The sequence below is a fragment of the Ornithorhynchus anatinus genome, chromosome 11, assembly GCF_004115215.2.
Source record: "Ornithorhynchus anatinus isolate Pmale09 chromosome 11, mOrnAna1.pri.v4, whole genome shotgun sequence".
In the NCBI taxonomy this organism is placed as follows: Eukaryota; Metazoa; Chordata; class Mammalia; order Monotremata; family Ornithorhynchidae; genus Ornithorhynchus; species Ornithorhynchus anatinus.
Genome location: NC_041738.1, coordinates 21295567 through 21313712, shown reverse-complemented (window position 1 = coordinate 21313712; position 18146 = coordinate 21295567). Strand labels below are relative to the sequence as shown.

The 18146-nt window shown below is 43.8% G+C and overlaps 1 protein-coding gene and 1 non-coding gene across 2 annotated transcripts in view; both read right to left on the bottom strand.

The window, feature by feature from the left end:
* The window catches only part of OPCML (opioid binding protein/cell adhesion molecule like), a 343304-nt gene that overhangs the window by 247712 nt on the left and 77446 nt on the right, over window positions 1–18146 (bottom strand). The window lies entirely within an intron of this gene.
* LOC114815279 lies at window positions 5917–6053 on the bottom strand. The gene has a single exon (XR_003763043.1). It is a non-coding gene; the product is annotated as a small nucleolar RNA SNORA7 (small nucleolar RNA).

The window sequence follows — 18146 nt, the reverse complement described above, 5'->3', positions numbered from 1 at the left end:
AACCCAGAGTGCTGGATCACTGAATACATTGCACTGAGTACATTTCTCTTTCTCCTGTGCATGAACTGTGAAGTTCTGCTGGAGGAAATCCAGATATTGGGCCATCTTTGTCCATCTAAATTTCACCCTCACTTGCTTTGCCTCTGCCCTCTCCTCTGCCCAGCAACATTATTTACCTATTCTTATTGACTTCCAAGGCCTATTGCCCTCTCCAGTTATTTCAGACATTTAACTCCCTCATCAAAACCCCTTTCTCCCTGCCATCTCTTTCCTCCAATGACCTGACCACATTCTTTATTGGTAAAAGTGAAATCTTCAGGTATTATTTCCCTAAAATTATCCCTGCTCCTCTCTAGTCCCTCCTTCTTCCTTCCCTTCTTTGACTCTCCCATCTTTTCCAGCAGTATCTCAAGAGATCTCCTGCCCCCTCTCAACATCTATCCCCTCCTTCTGTACCTCCAGCTGCATACTTTGCACCTTATCAAAGCACTTGCCCCTTCCCTTCTTTTCCCCCTGACCACCATCTTCAACCAATTTATTTTCCAATGGCTTCTTTCCCACTGCCTTCAAATATACTAATGTATCCCTTAACCTAACCCCCCACACTTCATCAGTAGGTTCCCTCCAGTTATTGCCCCATTTCCCTCCTACCATTCTACTCTATACTCCTTGAGAAAGTTATCTAATCTCACTATCTCCAATTCCTCTCCTTGACCCCCTCCAATCTGGCTTTCGTCCTCTTTACTCCTGGAAACTGTCCTCTTAAAGGTCACCAATAATCTCCTTCTTGCTAAGTACAATGGCTTACAGTCCCTCTTAACCCTTCTTGACCTCTCAGCTGCCTTTGTCTCTGTGAACCATTCCTTTCTCCTGGAAACATCCAACCTGGACTTCATTGAACTATCCTCTCCTAGTTTTCCTTGTATCTCTTTGACTGCCCATTCTCAGTCTTTTTCATGGGCTCCTCCTCTGTCTCCCACCCCTAACTCATGGTTCAGTTCTTGTTTCCTTTTTATTTTCTCATTTACACCCACTTCCTTAGAGAACGCATTCACTCACACAGCTTCATTTATTTTCTCTATGCAGATGATGCCCAAATCTACATCTCCAGACCTGATCTCTCTTCTTCTTTGCAGTCTTATATTTCCTCCTGCCTTTAGGAGATCTCTATTTGGATGTCCTGCTGACACCTCAAACATAACACATCTAAAACAGAGCTCCTTATCTTTTGACCCAAGCCCTGTCTCCCCACTCCTGACAAAAAAGCATCATCATGCCTCCTGTCTTTCCCTACTCCAGTCCACATTTCACTCTCTTGCAGGGTCATTTTTCTTATAAAAAAACTCAGCCCATATTTTCCCTCTTCTCAAGACTCTCCAGTGGTTGCACATCAATCTCCACATTAAAAAGAAACCCCTTGCCATTGGCTTTTAATCATTCAGTCAGCTTTATTATCATTATTACTATTAATTATTACTATTACTATTATTACTACTTAATATCAGTATTGTTTATTATCATTATTGATAATAATAGGCACTATACTAAGTACTTGGGAGAGTATAATACAATAGAGTTGGTAGACATCATTCCTGCCCATTAGGAGTTTGCAGTCAAGGCAAGACCAACAATAAAATAAATTATAGACATATATACTTTAGGGCTGAGGGTGGGGTGCATATCAAGTGCTAAAAGGATAAAATTTAAAGTGCCAGGGTGACACAGAAGGGAGAGGAAGTAGGGGAAATGAGGACTTAGTCTGGGAAGGACTTGTGATGGAATTTAATTCATTCAATAGTATTTATAGAGCACTTACTATGGGCAGAGCAGACTTTGAGAATTCTAGGTAGACAAAAGAAAAATGACCCTGCAGAGGAATGAAGTATGGACTGGAGTAGGGAACAACAGGAGGCATGGTGATTTTGTTTTGTCATGAGTGGGGAGATAGGGCTTGGGTCAAAAGATAGGAATAATAATAATAATAATAGTGGCATTTGTTAAGCACTTACAAGGTCCCAAGATCTGTTCTAAGTGCTGGGGTAGTTACAAGGTAATCGGGTCAGACATAGGGCTCACAGTAGGAGGACAAGCACATATTTAATCCTCATATTTACAGATGAGGCAACTGAGACATAGAGAAGTTAAGTTAAGTGCCTTGCCCAAGGTCACACAGCAGACACGTGGTGGAGCCAGGGTTAGAACTCAGGACCTTCTGACTCCCATGCCCAAGCTCTATCCACAAGGCATACTGCTTCCCTATGTGCTTCTTCCACACAGAGTAAGCACTTCTACAGAAACACTCTGGACATGTCACTCCACTCCTCAAAAACCTCCAGTGGTTGCCTATTAACCTTAGCATGAAGCAAAAACTCCTCAGTCTTGGCTTCAAAGCTCTCCATCACCTTGCCCCCTCCTACCTCTCCTCCCTTCTCTCCTTCTATAGCCCATCCCGTACACTCCTCTCTTCTACTGCTAACCTCCTCATGGTCCCTTGTTCGTGCCTGTCCTGCCATCGACCCCTGGCCCACATCCTACCGCTGACCTGGAATGTCCTCCCTCCTCACTTCCGTCAAGCTAACTCTCTTGCCCTCTTCAAAGCCCTACTGAGAGCTCACCTCCTCCAGGAGGCCTTCCCAGAATGAGCCCTCCCTTTCCCTCTGTCCTTCCTCCCCTTCCCATTCCTCCTACTCCCTCCTTCTGCTCTACCTCCTTCCCCTCCCCACAGCACTTGTGCATATTTGTATCTATTATTTATTACTCTATTTTAATAATGATGTGTATATATCTATAATTCTATTTAGACTGTGAGCCCGTTGTTGGGCAGGGATTGTCTCTATCTGAAGCCGAATTGTACATTCCAAGCACTTAGTACAGTGTTCTGCACATAGTAAGCACTCAATAAATACGACTGAATGAATGAATGAATGAATGAACCTAATAAATGCCATTTATTGACTGTTGGTTCAATTAGGTGATGCCGAGGCACTGATTTAGCATTAGAAGAGACATAAAATGGGAAGATGAGAGACTAATCAAGGGAGATTTGGAGGAGATGTGATTTCAGAAGGTATGGCAGAACAAAGATCAGGAGAAAATAGCAGGAGACACTCTACTTGTTGTCAAACAATTGCTACTCACAGCAAGGGACAACTTTAATATGCACATATCTGGAAATGACTCAGTCACATATGGTCTTCTTAGTAACATGAAAACAGAAACATTTCACTTTCAGTGAAATTCTGTTCCTTCTTTTCCAGAAAGATACATGCATGCACACATAAACACACACATATCTATGTAGAAATCAAACATTACATAATGAATATCATTCTACTACTCATGACTTATACTAGTGTCTCTGTGTGTGTGTGTTTGTGAGAGTGTGTGTGTATGTTTATGTGTATGCGGGGAGGAAGTTAGGAGAAAGCACGGGTTCTAAAGGGAAGAATTTGTATTCAATTTTCAACATCTGGAGTTTCAGGGAGTGGACAAGGGAGACAAAGTAAATGGCAAGACATCCCAGCTCGGCCACTTTATCAGCTGTGTGACTTTGGGCAAGTCACTTAACTTCTCGGTGCCTCAGTTACCTCATCTGTAAAATGGGGATTAAGACTGTGAGCCCCACGTGGGACAACCTGATTCCCTTGTGTCTACCCCAGCGCTTAGAACAGTGCTTGGCACATAGTAAGCGCTTAACAAATACCACCATTATATAAAAATACCACCATTATTATCACTTGGACCCAAAGAGGCAGTAAGAAAGATCAGAGCTGGAACTGTAGATCAATCTAGGAGTCAACAGCATTCGTTGGGTAATCGAAACCACTTCAGTGGTTGGTGTCCCTGAGGGAGGAGCAGAAACAGAGAAGCACGGAGGGCTCATTCATTCGGTTGTATTTACTGAGCATGTACTGTGCGCAGAGCCCTGTACTATGCACCTGGGAGAGTACAATAAAATAATAAATAGACACATTCCCTGCCCAAAACAACCTTATGGTCTAGGAGCTGAGTCTTCAGGGCAAGCCCAGTTACAGCTTTTGCAGAAGCAAAAGACAGCAAAAGTGATACGAGAACTAGTAAGATCCAGTTATCTTGAAGCTAGATACAGGCAGGCTAGATACAGGCAGGGTATCAAGGAGGAGAGGGGCCAAAGAAAGAAAGAGCTGACCTGAAAAATGAGACATCAAAATAGTAAAGCTTTCAAAGTTGGGGTTGAAGTGGTTAGAGGTGGAATCTGTAGCGTTGATAAACACTGCATATATCAAGAAGGGGGACTAATTATTTAGCAGGATACAAAGTTTCCAAACTGATCTGCACTGACAGAGTAATTCAATCAATTAATCATGCAGGCCACTACTCTCCCCATCTTCAAGGTCCTTTTGACATCACATCAATCAATCAATCATTGGCACTTACAGAGGGCTTAGTGTGTTCAGAGCACTAAGAAAGTACAATAGCATAATTAGAAATGATCAGTGCCCTCAAAGAGCTAACAATCTCATGGGGAGAGCTTCCATCTCCTCTAAGAAGCCTTCCCTGATTAATCGCTCATCTTCACAACCAATTTCCCCCTCAATTGCCACTTCAGAACTCTGTATCACTTGCCACTTAAGTACTCACATCCCTCACCCCATTTCACTTACAGATATATCTTTACACTCTATTGCTTCCTTATACTTGTAAATTATTTTAGTATAGCTCCCTCTAGACTGTAAACTCCTTATAGGGAGGGGAGATGATGTCTACCAACTCCGTTGTTTTGTACTCTCCCAAAGGCTTAATACGGTAGACTATACATTGAGGAAGCGCTCAGTAAATGCCATTAATTGATTGTCTGTGTCCTTTGATAGACTCTTAGGTCCTTGAGGGAAGGGATTACCTCTAGTAACTCTATGTACTCTCCCAAATGCTAAGTACAGTGTTCTTCATTAACCATTTATGACTGACCAACTGATTTTTGCCACAAATTATTTACAGATTGTGGGAGAGCAAAGATGTAACAAGTAAATGCAAAGATGGGAAGATTCCCTTCCTCCAGGAGGCCTTCCTTGACTAAGCCCCCTTTTTCTCAGCTCCCCTTCCCCCCCATCTGACCCCAACTTGCTCCCTTTGCTCCACACCCCTACCCAACAGCACTTTTGTACATATGAACATATCTATAATTCTATTTATTTATATTAATGCTTGTTTTACTTGTTCTTATGTGTATATATATCTCTACTTCTATTCATTCATATTGATGCTACTGATGCCTGCTTACTTGATTTGATGTCTGTCTCCCCCCTTTTAGACTGTGAGGCCATTGTGGGCAGAGATTGTCTCTGTTGCTGAATTGTACTTTCCAAGTGCTTAGTACAGTGCTCTGCTCACAGTAAGTGCTCAATAAATATGACTAATTGAATGAATGAATGAATGAGTGAATATACATCTCTACCTAGATGATGAGAATTGGGGTTGAGGGGCTTTTAGATTGAGGTAATTTGGGATAGTAAGAATTAATTAGGGAAGATTTAATGGAGGAGGTGGGGTTTAGGATGGGAAGTAAGCAAAGATGAACTGCAGAAGCAATGAAATGATTAAAATTCAACCCCCCTGCCCCAGATGCCACAGTTATCCAGATAGTACAGCTAATTTTGAAGTGAATTACCCAGTCCTCACTCCTCTTCTCTTTTCTAATGCTGGAATATCTTTTCTTATGCTGTCAAGTCAACTTCAAACCGAAGCAATGCCATGGACACATCTCTCCCAGAATGCCCCACCTCCATCTGCAATCATTCTGGTAGTGTATTCATAGAGTTTTCTTGGTAAAAATACGGAATTGGTTTACCATGGTTTATCATGGCCTCCTTCTGCTCAGTAAACTTGAGTCTCCTCCCTCGACTCTCGTCCATGCTGCTGCTGCCCAGGTGAGTTTTCACTTGTAGCAAATTGCCTTCCACTTGCTAGCCACTGGCCAAGCTAGCAATGGAATGGGCATGCATCTGCTTGACTCTCCCTCCCATAGTCGAGTCTGATAGAGTATTGGAAACTCTCAGGTGCGACCCTGAGAGGAGAATGTTGGCTAAGACTACAAAGATGGAAAGAAATTAAACTACTCTGGTTAGTGGGTAAAACTCCTGGACTTTGGGCGTGTCCCCCAAGAAAAATACAGAAAGTGAGTTTTCTCTACAATCTAAACCTAAATGAAAACTAGCATGAGACCTTCTTGGCCTGGCCTTCACGATGAATGATTTTTATCTCTTTCCTAGCAGCAATTGTGTGATTCTCAATGGGGTTATCCAGTGTTCTTATGAACAATGAATAGTTCTTTCCTGTAAATCTGGGTGTGACTGTCTGTTCTACATTAGTCAAGCCAAGATGCTTAAATCCTGGCACTATAAATAGGGGGATGACACTTTCTGGCTGTGTCTGCAGAGTGAAAGTGAGTTTGAGACAATTATCTGGATAACTCAGGCCTCAAGTCCTACCCCTAAGGAAGAAATAGAGGAGTTTTCTGTCTGAATACTCTTGATTGGCTGTCTATATTGATAAGATTCACCAGATAATCCATCAACCTACCATTTTCCTTCAGAGAAGCAATAATTACCAGCCACAGGCAATAATTATCAGCCACACAGGCAGTAATTACTAGGTTGAGGAAAGTAAATGTAGGTACTTTTGTGCATGTGTATTAAAAGAAGGGAGTTATATCTTTTTTTCAGGATTTAAAATCAGATTCATCTGGCCAAAAATAAGATTTGATAGCTCTATTATTGCATTATTGCCCTGGAACTACCTTTATGGGGGTGAGCATGTTTCAAAAAGTCAATAGAAGTTGGTTTCACAGTTCAGCCAATTAAGCAGACTAGCTGGATAGTTAATATCAGAAACTTTCCACCCTCTGGGGAATGTCTCCCCTCTGTCACGTACCATTAGAAAAATTAAAACCCTGCAGCTTTCTTTGTAGCAAAGGACACTCGTGATTTCTTAAGTGTACTAACTACCTCACATTCTACCAGCAAAATGGTCTCCTAATTGCAAGAGACTTAGAATATATCTACTTGTTTATCTCTATGGATTTATATTTCACTCTCTATTTATAGCATTCCAGTGTTGGCAGGTGTGATGTATCATCATTTGAATGTATCGTAAAAAATAGGAAAAAAATGGATATATATTTAGACTGTTCCTTTAAAAAAATGTTCCATGCATGATGGTTATTTTTAGCTAAAGAACAGATCTAAGCCAGCAAATAAACATTGAATTCAGATTGGGTGACTGTGGTGTGATTGCTTTCATAATAAGAGACAAGGTGATCTGAGCCTTAAGTCCAGGATCTGCATACTGGTTGCTTCATCTTAGATACGTAGAGCGGAGATGGGGTTTCAACAGTTGTGTCCACAAGGAATTCCTCATGGAAAGACTGTTTTCATAGTGGAGGATTGGGTCGGGGGGTGATCACTATGTTGGCCAACATGCTCGTCCCCCCTTAGCAACTCTGCCCTAGGTGCAGCAGTGTGGAGTGGGAGGAGAACTGTTTCAAAGAGTCAGACGGACATCTTCCTGACCTGCATTTGATGTGGGCAAAATCTCAAAAGATTTAGGGTCCAATCACCAAACAGTGGGAGAGTTGGCTGGGAGAGATGGGGAATTAACTACTTCATGAGAATAGCACTTTAATGGCCAGGGATAGAACTGATGAATATATCCACCAGTTGACTGGTTAGAAATGGTATTGTGGCTGATTCAACAATAGCCAGCTATCTCCAGACTGGAAGTTCAAATGAGCTGGATGTTTTGGGGATGTCTAAAGCCACAGCCTTTGAGATTACTTCCAGAAACCCACCTTCACTCTCCTCTTCCCAAGGGATTTGCAAGTCTACCCGAGATACCTTAGAACTTCACCAGCTCCAAGGAGCTTCTGCCTTACCACGCCTGCTCGAAGCAGGCAACCTTCCCAAGAAATCTCAGTGGAATAGCCAACAATCACAATGGGAAAAATTCATTCAATATTCAATAGTATTTATTGAGCGCTTACTATGTGCAGAGCACTGTACTAAGCGCTTGGGATGAACAAGTCGGCAACAGATAGAGACAGTCCCTGCCGTTTGACGGGCTTACAGTCTAATCGCTCCAATGGCTCCTACTCCATTCTGATCCTCCTTGACCTCTCTGCTGCCTTTGACACTGTCGACCATCCCCTCCTCCTCCATACCTTATCTCACCTTGGCTTCACGGACTCTGTCCTCTCCTGGTTCTCCTCTTACCTCTCTGGCCGATCATTCTCGGTCTCCTACGCTGGAGCCTCCTCCCCCTCCCATCCTTTAACTGTTGGAGTTCCTCAAGGGTCAGTTCTTGGCCCTCTTCTGTTCTCCATTTACACTCACTCCCTCGGTGAACTCATCCGCTCTCACGGCTTTGACTACCATCTCTACGCAGATGACACGCATATCTACATCTCCGCCCCTGTCCTCTCCCCCTCCCTTCGGGCTCGCATCTCCTCCTGCCTCCGGGACGTCTCCACCTGGATGTCGGCCCGCCACCTAAAACTCAACATGAGCAAGACTGAGCTCCTCATCTTCCCTCCCAAACCCGGTCCGCTCCCAGATTTCTCTATCACCGTGGATGGCACGACCATCCTTCCCGTCCCGCAGGCCCGCAATCTCGGTGTCATCCTTGACTCGTCCCTCTCGTTCACCCCACACATCCTATCCGTTACCAAGACCTGCCGGTTTCACCTCTACAATATCGCCAAGATCCGCCCTTTCCTCTCCACCCAAACGGCTACCTTACTATTACGGGCTCTCGTTATATCCCGGCTAGACTACTGTGTCAGCCTTCTCTCTGACCTCCCTTCCTCCTCTCTCGCCCCGCTCCGGTCTATTCTTCACTCCGCTGCCCGGCTCATCTTCCTGCAGAAACGATCTGGGCATGTCACTCCCCTTCTTAAACAACTCCAATGGTTGCCTATCGACCTCCGCTCCAAACAAAAACTCCTCACTCTAGGCTTCAAGGCTCTCCATCACCTTGCCCCTTCCTACCTCTCCTCCCTTCTCTCTTTCTACCGCCCACCCCGCACGCTCCGCTCCTCTGCCGCCCACCTCCTCACCGTCCCTCGGTCTCGCCTATCCCGCCGTCGACCCCTGGGTCACATCCTCCCGCGGTCCTGGAACGCCCTCCCTCCTCACCTCCGCCAAACTGATTCTCTTTCCCTCTTCAAAACCTTACTTAAAAATCACCTCCTCCAAGAGGCCTTCCCAGACTGAGCTCCTCTTCCCCCTCTACTCCCTCTGCCATCCCCCCTTTACCTCTCCGCAGCTAAAGCCTCATTTTCCCCTTTTCCCTCTGCTCCTCCACCTCTCCCTTCCCATCCCCACAGCACTGTACTCGTCCGCTCAACTGTATATATTTTCGTTACCCTATTTATTTTGTTAATGAATTGTACATCGCCTTGATTCTATTTAGTTGCCATTGTTTTCACGAGATGTTCTTCCCCTTGACGCTGTTTAGTGCCATTGTTCTTGTCTGTCCGCCTCCCCCGATTAGACTGTAAGCCCGTCAAACGGCAGGGACTGTCTCTATCTGTTGCCGACCTGTTCATCCCAAGCGCTTAGTACAGTGCTCTGCACATAGTAAGCGCTCAATAAATACTATTGAATGAATGAATGAATGAATGAATAATCGGGGGAGACGGACAGACAAGAACAATGGCACTAAACAGCGTCAAGGGGAAGAACATCTCGTAAAAACAATGGCAACTAAATAGAATCAAGGCGATGTACAATTCATTAACAAAATAAATAGGGTAACGAAAATATGTATGTTTAATGTATGCAGAGCAGTGGATTAAGTGCTAGACAGAGCACAACACAATTCATTCATTAAATCGTATTTATTGAGCACTTACTGTGTGCAAAGCACAGTTCTAAGCACTTGGGAGATATGCTCCCTGCCCACAACAATAATAAAAATTATGGTATTTGTTAAGCACTTACCACGTGCCAGGAACTGTACTTAGCACTGGGGTGGATACAGGAAAATCGCGTTGGACACAGTCCCTGCCCCACGTGGGGCTCACACTCTCAATCCCCATTTCACAGATGAGGTAACTGAGGCCCAGAGAAGTGAAGTGACTTGCCCAAGGTCACACGGCAGACAAGGGGCAGGAGCTGGGATTAGAACCCATGACCATCTGACTCCAAGGCCCGTGCTCTATCGACAATGCCATGCTGCTTCGCAAGGACAGTACAGTCTAGAGGGGGAGCCAGACAATATGATAAATTAAGCGTGGCCTAGTGGAAAGAGCAAGGATCTGGGAGTCAGAGGATCTGGGTTCTAATTCAGAAGTGTCACTTGCTTGTTGTATGATCTTGGGAAAGTCACTTAACTTCCCTAGGTCCCAGTTTCTTCAACCATAAAGTGGGGACTCAATATCTGTTCTCCCTCGTACAAACACTGTGAGCCCCATGTGGGACAGGGCCTATTTCCAACCTGATTAACTTGCCTGTACCGCAGAGCTTAGGACAGTGCTTGACCCTTGTATGCTCTTAATAAATACCACAATTATTATTATCAGATATGGCCAAATGAAGAATCTCCCATCGCATCTCATCAACGAACTTCATCCAGGCGCTGCTGGGTAGCGAGCCCTGAACTAGGAGTTTGGGGAACATACGATCCAAGTGAAAGCCATGGACTCTGCCTTCGAGGAGTTTAGAGTCTAACAATCCTAAGCAATAGGAGCTGACCCCTCTAATATTGGCCTTCCCCCATACCACTGTTTCAAGGACACCCGACCCCAAGTTTTCTCTTCATAATAATAATAATAATAATGGTATTTGTTAAGCGCTTACTATGTGCAGAGCACTGTTCTAAGCGCTGGGGGAGATACAGGGTAATCAGGTCGTCCCACATGAGGCTCACAGTTAATCCCCATTTTACAGATGAGGTGAGTGAGGCCCAGAGAAGGTAAGTGACTTGCCCACAATCACACAGCTGACAAGTGGCACAGCCGGGAGTCGAACCCATGACCTCTGACACCGAAGTCCAGGCTCTTTCCACTGAGCCACGCTGCTTTCCTCTTCAGTGACAGCTGGTTTACCTTAAGGGTCATAAGACTACCCAATTCACTTTCCGGGTTCTGTGCAGTACTACACAAGACCCAACGGCTCCAGATTTTCTCGTTAAGACAGTGTATGTAATAAAATGAAAATAACGATGCTACACCTACTGTGTAACCACCTGTCAGTAAATTTATGAACAATTAGAAAATGAAAGTACTTTCCAGGGAGCGATTTGAGTGAGCAATAAAATGCTCATTTTTTTTCAAAAATATAATGGGACAACAACTTTTCTCACTTCTCTCCCCACCCCCACCCTCGATAAACAGTTTTTGCGGTAATTAATCAGCTTTGTTTTGTTGTTGTTGTTGCTAATGTTACGATTCTTCAGTCAGCAATGGATAAGCTGGGCTGTGGGAAACTGAGGAGTCATTTCCAACATCCAGTGGGAATGAGATGGAGGGCTGAGTATATACTGCTAGATCTCCTGGCTACACATTCCCTGTCACTGGAGTTTTCTTTTTTTTTTCCACTGAGTGTAGATGCCAACTGAGAGAAGGTGTGGGTTTCTCTTTCCCCTCCTCGGATGAGGTCCCACAGGACCCCCTCCCCTCAAAGTATATGCATTCCCCTCATGTTCTCACTGTGGCATTGGCCTCCAACCCAAAGCAGCAGACAGGATCATTTAAATCAAGCTAATGAATTGGGCTGTGGGAGTAATTCACTCCAGGACAGTGGGACCAGGCTGGGTGAATACTAATAATTATAATAATAATAATCATGATATTTATTAAGCACTTATTATGTGCCAGACACTGTAATAATTGCTGGGATGGAGATGAGCAAATCCGGTTGGACACAGTCCCTGTCCCACATGGGGCTCACAGTCTCAGTCCCCATTTTACAAATAAGATAACTGACGTCCAGGGAAGTGAAGTGACTTGCTCAAAGTCACACAGCAAACAAGTGGAAGAGTCGAGATTAGAAGCCATGACCTCCTGACTCCCAAGCCCGTGTTCTAGCCACTACATCAAATACCCTAGAAGCAGAAAGCAGTGATGACAGGTGCTATGGGTTCATCCGGAAACTCCTTCCATCCCAATTTCTGGCACTTTTCCTCAATCAGGGCAATCGATATCAAATACACTTCCCTGTCCATAGGGTCAAACCTGGCAAAGGAGAGTGTTGGATTTTTGACTTCTCAAGGAAATGAAACTGGGCCCTTTGGAAGATCTTTAGAGGGGTATCCAGAGGATCTTCTGGATCTTTAGAGGGAGATAAGGCTCTAGCCCCATGTCCAAAGACTATCTCCATTGCTTACTTCAAAACCCACCCTAGATTCCATCCCATGATTAAAGCCTTCTAGTTTAGCGGAAACTGAGCTAGTTTCACACTCACTCTAAGGCAAAACCTATTCCCTTCACAGCTCTGATCACAGTCCAAGGTAATGGTATCCAAATAGTGGTGGTAGTAGTAATAATAATAATCATAGGAATGGTATTTGATCAGCTCCTACTGAAGACAGCACCTAATACTAATTGCTTAGAAGGGAGAGCAGAAGTAAAGTGCATATTCCCTGCCCACAAGGAGCTTGCCATCCCATGGGAAGATAGACATTGTAGTGTCTTATTTTAAATAGTAGGAACAATATGACAAAGATCAGATAGGAAGTAGATGAAACTTGTCAAGATAAAAAATCAGGATTAGAAATGAATACTCAAAGGAGTTCATGTAATTTATTGACCTTCAACTCTCAGGGTAAGAAGATTATCATTAAACTCTGCTTGATGTGTACCCTGTTGTGGAAACTCAACCCCAGATTTGATGTCCTCTCTTCCAGCCCACCAGTGAGCAATACAATCAGTCAATAGAACCAACTGTGTGCAGAACAGGGTACCAAGCACTGGGACAGTACCTTAGAGTTAGTAGGCATGATTCCTGACCTCAAGGAGTCTATAATCTAGTGGGGATGACTGACCCTAAAATAAATTACAGGTTGGAGGAAGCAATAGAGTATATAGAGACAAAAATAAGTGTTATGGGGGAGTATATATAGTTAGTTTTTAGGGATAGGAGTTGTGTGGTCTAATGGAAAGAGCCCAGGCCTGGGGTCAAAGGACATGAGTTCTAATCCCAGCTTCACCACTTGCCTGCTATGTGACCTTGGGCAAATCACATAATTTCTTAGGGCCACAGTTTTATCACCTACAAAATGTGGATACATAGAGTTAGTGCTTAATAAATATCATAATTAATTAATTAATTGGGTGGCGCAGAAGTGGCAGGTGGGAGAGAGAAGGTAGGGAGATGAGAAATTAATCAGGAAGGTCTCATGGACAAGGTGTGATTTCATAAAGGTTGGAGAGATATTGGCTATAAATTTGGGGGAGTGGGGGAAGTTCCAAGTCATAGGAGACTGTAAGGAAGAAATTGGCTAAAGGAGAAACAAGAATGAGGCAAACTGGAGGTTAACTTGAGTGGAATGAGGAATGCAAGGTAGAATATAGTGGGAAACGAGAGTAGATACATAGTGAGGAGAGAATGAATTGAATGCATTAAAGCCAAAGATTTGGAGTGTCAGCTTGTGGAGTGGAATGGGAAACCATTTAAGGCTTTTGAAGAGTTCAGAGGCATGTGCAGAACAACTTTTTAGCAAAGATCAGGAAAGCAGAGTGAAGTGCCAATTGAAAAGGGGAAAGACAAGAGACGGGGAGACTTTACTCCACAAAAAAAGCCCTCTCTATACTCACCAGTAACCTTCTGATTGACAAATCCAAAGTCCTCTTCTCCATCTTAATCTTCCTTGACCTCTCAGCTGTCTCTGAGGCTGTGGACCACTCCTTTTTCCTGGAAACATGATCTAACTTTGACTTCACTGACACTGTCCTCTCCTGATTCTTCTCCTATATCCCAGGCTGGTCATTCTCAGTCTCTTTTCCTGGCTCCTACACTGTCTCCCACTTTATAACTGTGGGGTCCCTCAAGGCTCAATTCTGGGTCCCTGTCTATTCATTCAATTGTATTTAATGCATGCAAAGCACTGTACTAAGCTCTTGGGAGAGTTAAATGTAACAATAAACTGACACATTTCTGCCCACAATGAGTTCACAGTCTACAACCACTCTCTCAGAGAACTCACTCTCTCCAACGGCTTCTTCTACCATTTCTACAAAGATGATTCCCAAATTTATCTCCCTAGCCTTGAACTCTCTCTGTCTGCAGTCTCACATTTCCACCAACCTTCAGTATATGCCTATTTGTATGTCCTGCTGACACCTCAAACTTAACGAGTCCAAAACACAACACATCACGTATCTTCCTACCAAAACCTTCTCCATAACTTTCTTATCAAAAGGTCTCATTGGCCCTATTCCTTCTCCCTTCTGTCACTTAAGTACTTGTATCTGTACCTCATAACCTTGGTCCTAGAGACTTGAGTACATATGCGTAGCTTATTCCAAGGTCTGTCAACTTCCAGAGTATAAGCTCCTTGTGGGCAATGATGGTGTCTACAAATTTTGATGTTTTGTATTTTCCCAAGCTCTTAATTCAGTGCTCTGCACACAGTAAGCACTCAATAAATACCACTGATTAATGGATTTTAGACAATACCATTACCCTCCCTGTCTCACAAGCCTGTAACCTTGGCATTAACCTTGATTCTTTTCTTTCATTCAACCCATATACTGAACCTGTCACCAAATTCTGTCTTTTCTACCTTCCCAACATGTATAGAATTGCCCTCTTCTCTCCTTCCAAACTGGTACTAAGTTGATTAAACCACTTATCGTATCCAAGGGAAGAAGCATGACTTAGTGGAAAGAGCAGGGGCTTGGGAGTCACAGGTTGTGGGTTCTAATCCCAGCTCCTCCACTTGCCAGCTGTGTGACTTTGGGCCAGTCACTTAACTTCTCTGGGCCTCTGTTACCTCATCTGTAAAATGGGGATTAAGACTGTGAATTAAGACTGTGAGCCCCACAGGGAAGGAACCTGATTACCTTTTATCTACTTAGAACAGTGCTTGGCATATAGTAAGTGCTTAACCAATACCATAATTATTATCCCCCCCTTTGATTACTGCATCTGCCTCCTCACTGACTTCTCTGCCTCCTGTTGCTCCTCTCTCCAGTCTATACTTGACACTGCTGCCTGGATCATTTTCACAAAAATCACTCAGTCCACTTGTCCCCTCTCTTCATAAAACTCCAGTGACTGCTCATCAACATCAGCATCAGTCAGTCAGTAAATCAGTCAACCATATTATTGAGCTTACTGTGTGCACAGCACTGTACTAAACCCTTGGGAGAGTATAGTATAATTATATCAGACACATTCCCTGACCACAATGAGCTTGCAGTCTAGAAGCTTCTAGTTCTACTCCTTACCACTGACATTAAGGCAATCAATCAGCTCTTCCCCTCCTACCTTAACTCCCTGATCTCACGCCCCAACCTTCACATTTCACTCCTCTAATACCTAACTATGCTCTGTCCCTCAATCTCAACTTTCCACTGACTCCTTGACTGCTTCCTAGAACTGCCTCCCACTTCATATCTGCAAGTCACCCCTCTCCCCACCTTAAAAGTCCTTCTAAAATTATATCTCTCCCAAGAATCCTTACCTGACTAAGCCCCATATCCCATATTCACCCTTCGCACTGAGTCACCTATACACTCGGATCTGTACCCCTTTAGCCCTCAATATTCACCCCACAGAACTTACATAAACACTCTTAGTACAATTTAATGTCTGTCTCCCCTTCTAGACTATAAGCTTCTTGGGGGCAGGGATCATATCTTCTAAGACTATTGTATTTTACTTTTCCAAGTGCTAACAGTACAATGCTCTGTACATAATGAGTGCTCAATAATCCCCACAGATTAATTGGTAGATTAATGATTAATGGTTCCCTTTGCTGGCTTTGGCAAGTCACCTGGGATATTCTGGGGGCAAGAGATTGTGTCAGACCAGAGGGAAACAGTCAGGGAGACTCATCAGTACCTGTTTTCCCTCCTTCTTAGACTTTGTCCAACTTATCTGATGTCTACTCAAGCATTTTGTATAGTGCTTGACACAAATGCCATAAGTATTATAATAATAATTTATTATAATAAAGGGATGGAGAGGGAGCAATGGCCAACTCCTATGTCTCTTTCCAAGTGAGGGTGTCTCCTCTGGGACGCTGAAAAAGCACATTTCCCACTGCAGCCCTGGCCCAGGTTCAGGTAGAGGGGGCAGATTCAGAAAGCAAGGAGGATATCTCCTTCTTAGACACAGCTGTGGAGGAGAAGAAAGATGGTGAGAAGGGGAGTAAAGCAGTGAGAAAGTGAGGCAGGTTCTTGGGGGGTGGGCTGTTGATTCATGAAAGTTTCGATTTTACTGTCAAAGCGGGTGGTAGGGGCTTCAGGAGAGGAAGGAGGTGGGGGAACTCAGGAGGGGTTAAAGAGACAACATAAAATGAAGGGACAAGCCAAGGCTCCCAGGTCCCTGGATGGTGTGCTCAGAATCCCCATTGAGCTTACAGTGGCACTTATGGCAGCTCCTTCCCGCTTTCTCTCAGGGCTGAGGCTAGATGAAGTTCAGTGAGCAGCAAAGCAGCATGACTTAGTGGAAAGAGCATGGACTTGGGAGTCTGAGGTTATGGGTTCAAATTCCAGATCCGCCACTTGTCAGCTGTGTGACTTGAGGCAAGTCACTTAACTTCTCTGTGCCTCAGTTAGGTCATCTATAAAATGGGTATTAAGACTGTGAACCCCACGTGGGACAATCTGATAATCTCATATCTACCCAGGGTTTAGAACAGTGCTGGGCACATAGTATGTGTTTCACAAATACCATCATTCCTATATAATGTTGGTTGAATGCCAGCCTGAGGAGGGTGTGGGAGGTAGGGATTCAATCAGGGTAAAAGTTTCAAGTGATCTCACGATTTTTCCTGAAGCAGCTGCTGGGTCTTCCCCCTCTGTTATTTCTCCTGTTTTTAATTTTTTTCTTTCCCCCTTTGAGTTCTTCTCTCCTTTGTGCTTTTCCGCTTCTTCAATGTTCTTTTTTATTTTCTGTTTCTGCTTCTCTCCACACTTTTGATATTCGACTCCTTTGTATGTGGCCTTCTTTCTTCTGTTGTCTTTGTTGTGTGACTGTTTTTTTGTGTGTGTGATACCTTTTCCTCCTTCATTGTTATCTTCCCTAGGATTTTTCTTGTCACTCCCTGGACCCGCATTTTGATCTTTTCTGTTGGCCTTCTCCTTTGTCATCTCCCTGGGTTTTATAGGTGACTTCTATTTTTTTTTTTATTAAAAAAATTTTTTTTGTCTTCTTTATTTCCCCTTTTTTTGTGTTTGTGGTTCAGTCCTGTCCTCCTTCCCTTTGATATATGATGGTGTGAATTCTAGAGGCTTTGGGGTTGAGAGGTGGAATGGGGACTCTTGACTTCTACTTTCCTTGCAGTTTCACATGAAACCCAATAGTTTTCCTGGAAAAAACTTCAAATTTCAACAAAGGACTTGGTTTGTTATTTCTCTGGGGACAAGGAGGTTTGGAGGGGGCAGAATTCTCAAGCTGAATTTGGTGGGAAATTGGTGTAGAAAATGTCTTTTCATGGTGAAATCACTAAACCAGGGGTCAGAGGAGAGGGAATAAGAAAGAGTCCAGCAGACAGAATGCTGTAGCCCCTCCCTGCTCTGGTTTTGAAGTCATGTTGGCACTGAAGCTGTGCTTTGTTAACACTAACCAATCTATTCAACTCCGGGTGGGATTAGATTGTCGCTGGCCCTACTGAAGGAAGGGAACACTATGAGACAGAAGATTGGATTATACTCCAGGTGTTGTGAGTTCCAGTCTTGTTCTGTTGCGAGACCTTGGAAAATTTACTTTATGTCTCTGACACTCAGGTTCCTTTGTTACCAAACCTCTCAGAGGAAACACTCTGCAAAGGGTTGCATCACCAATGAAAAGTCAAAAATGTGGCACAAAATACCCACCCTGCCTTGGCCATGCATAGATGGAGCGTTGTCAAGGGAAAGCTGAAGCTGGAGCTAACAATAAATTAAAGAAAGATGTCGATTGACCAATCAGTGTTATCTGTTGAGCATTTACTGTGGGGAGAAT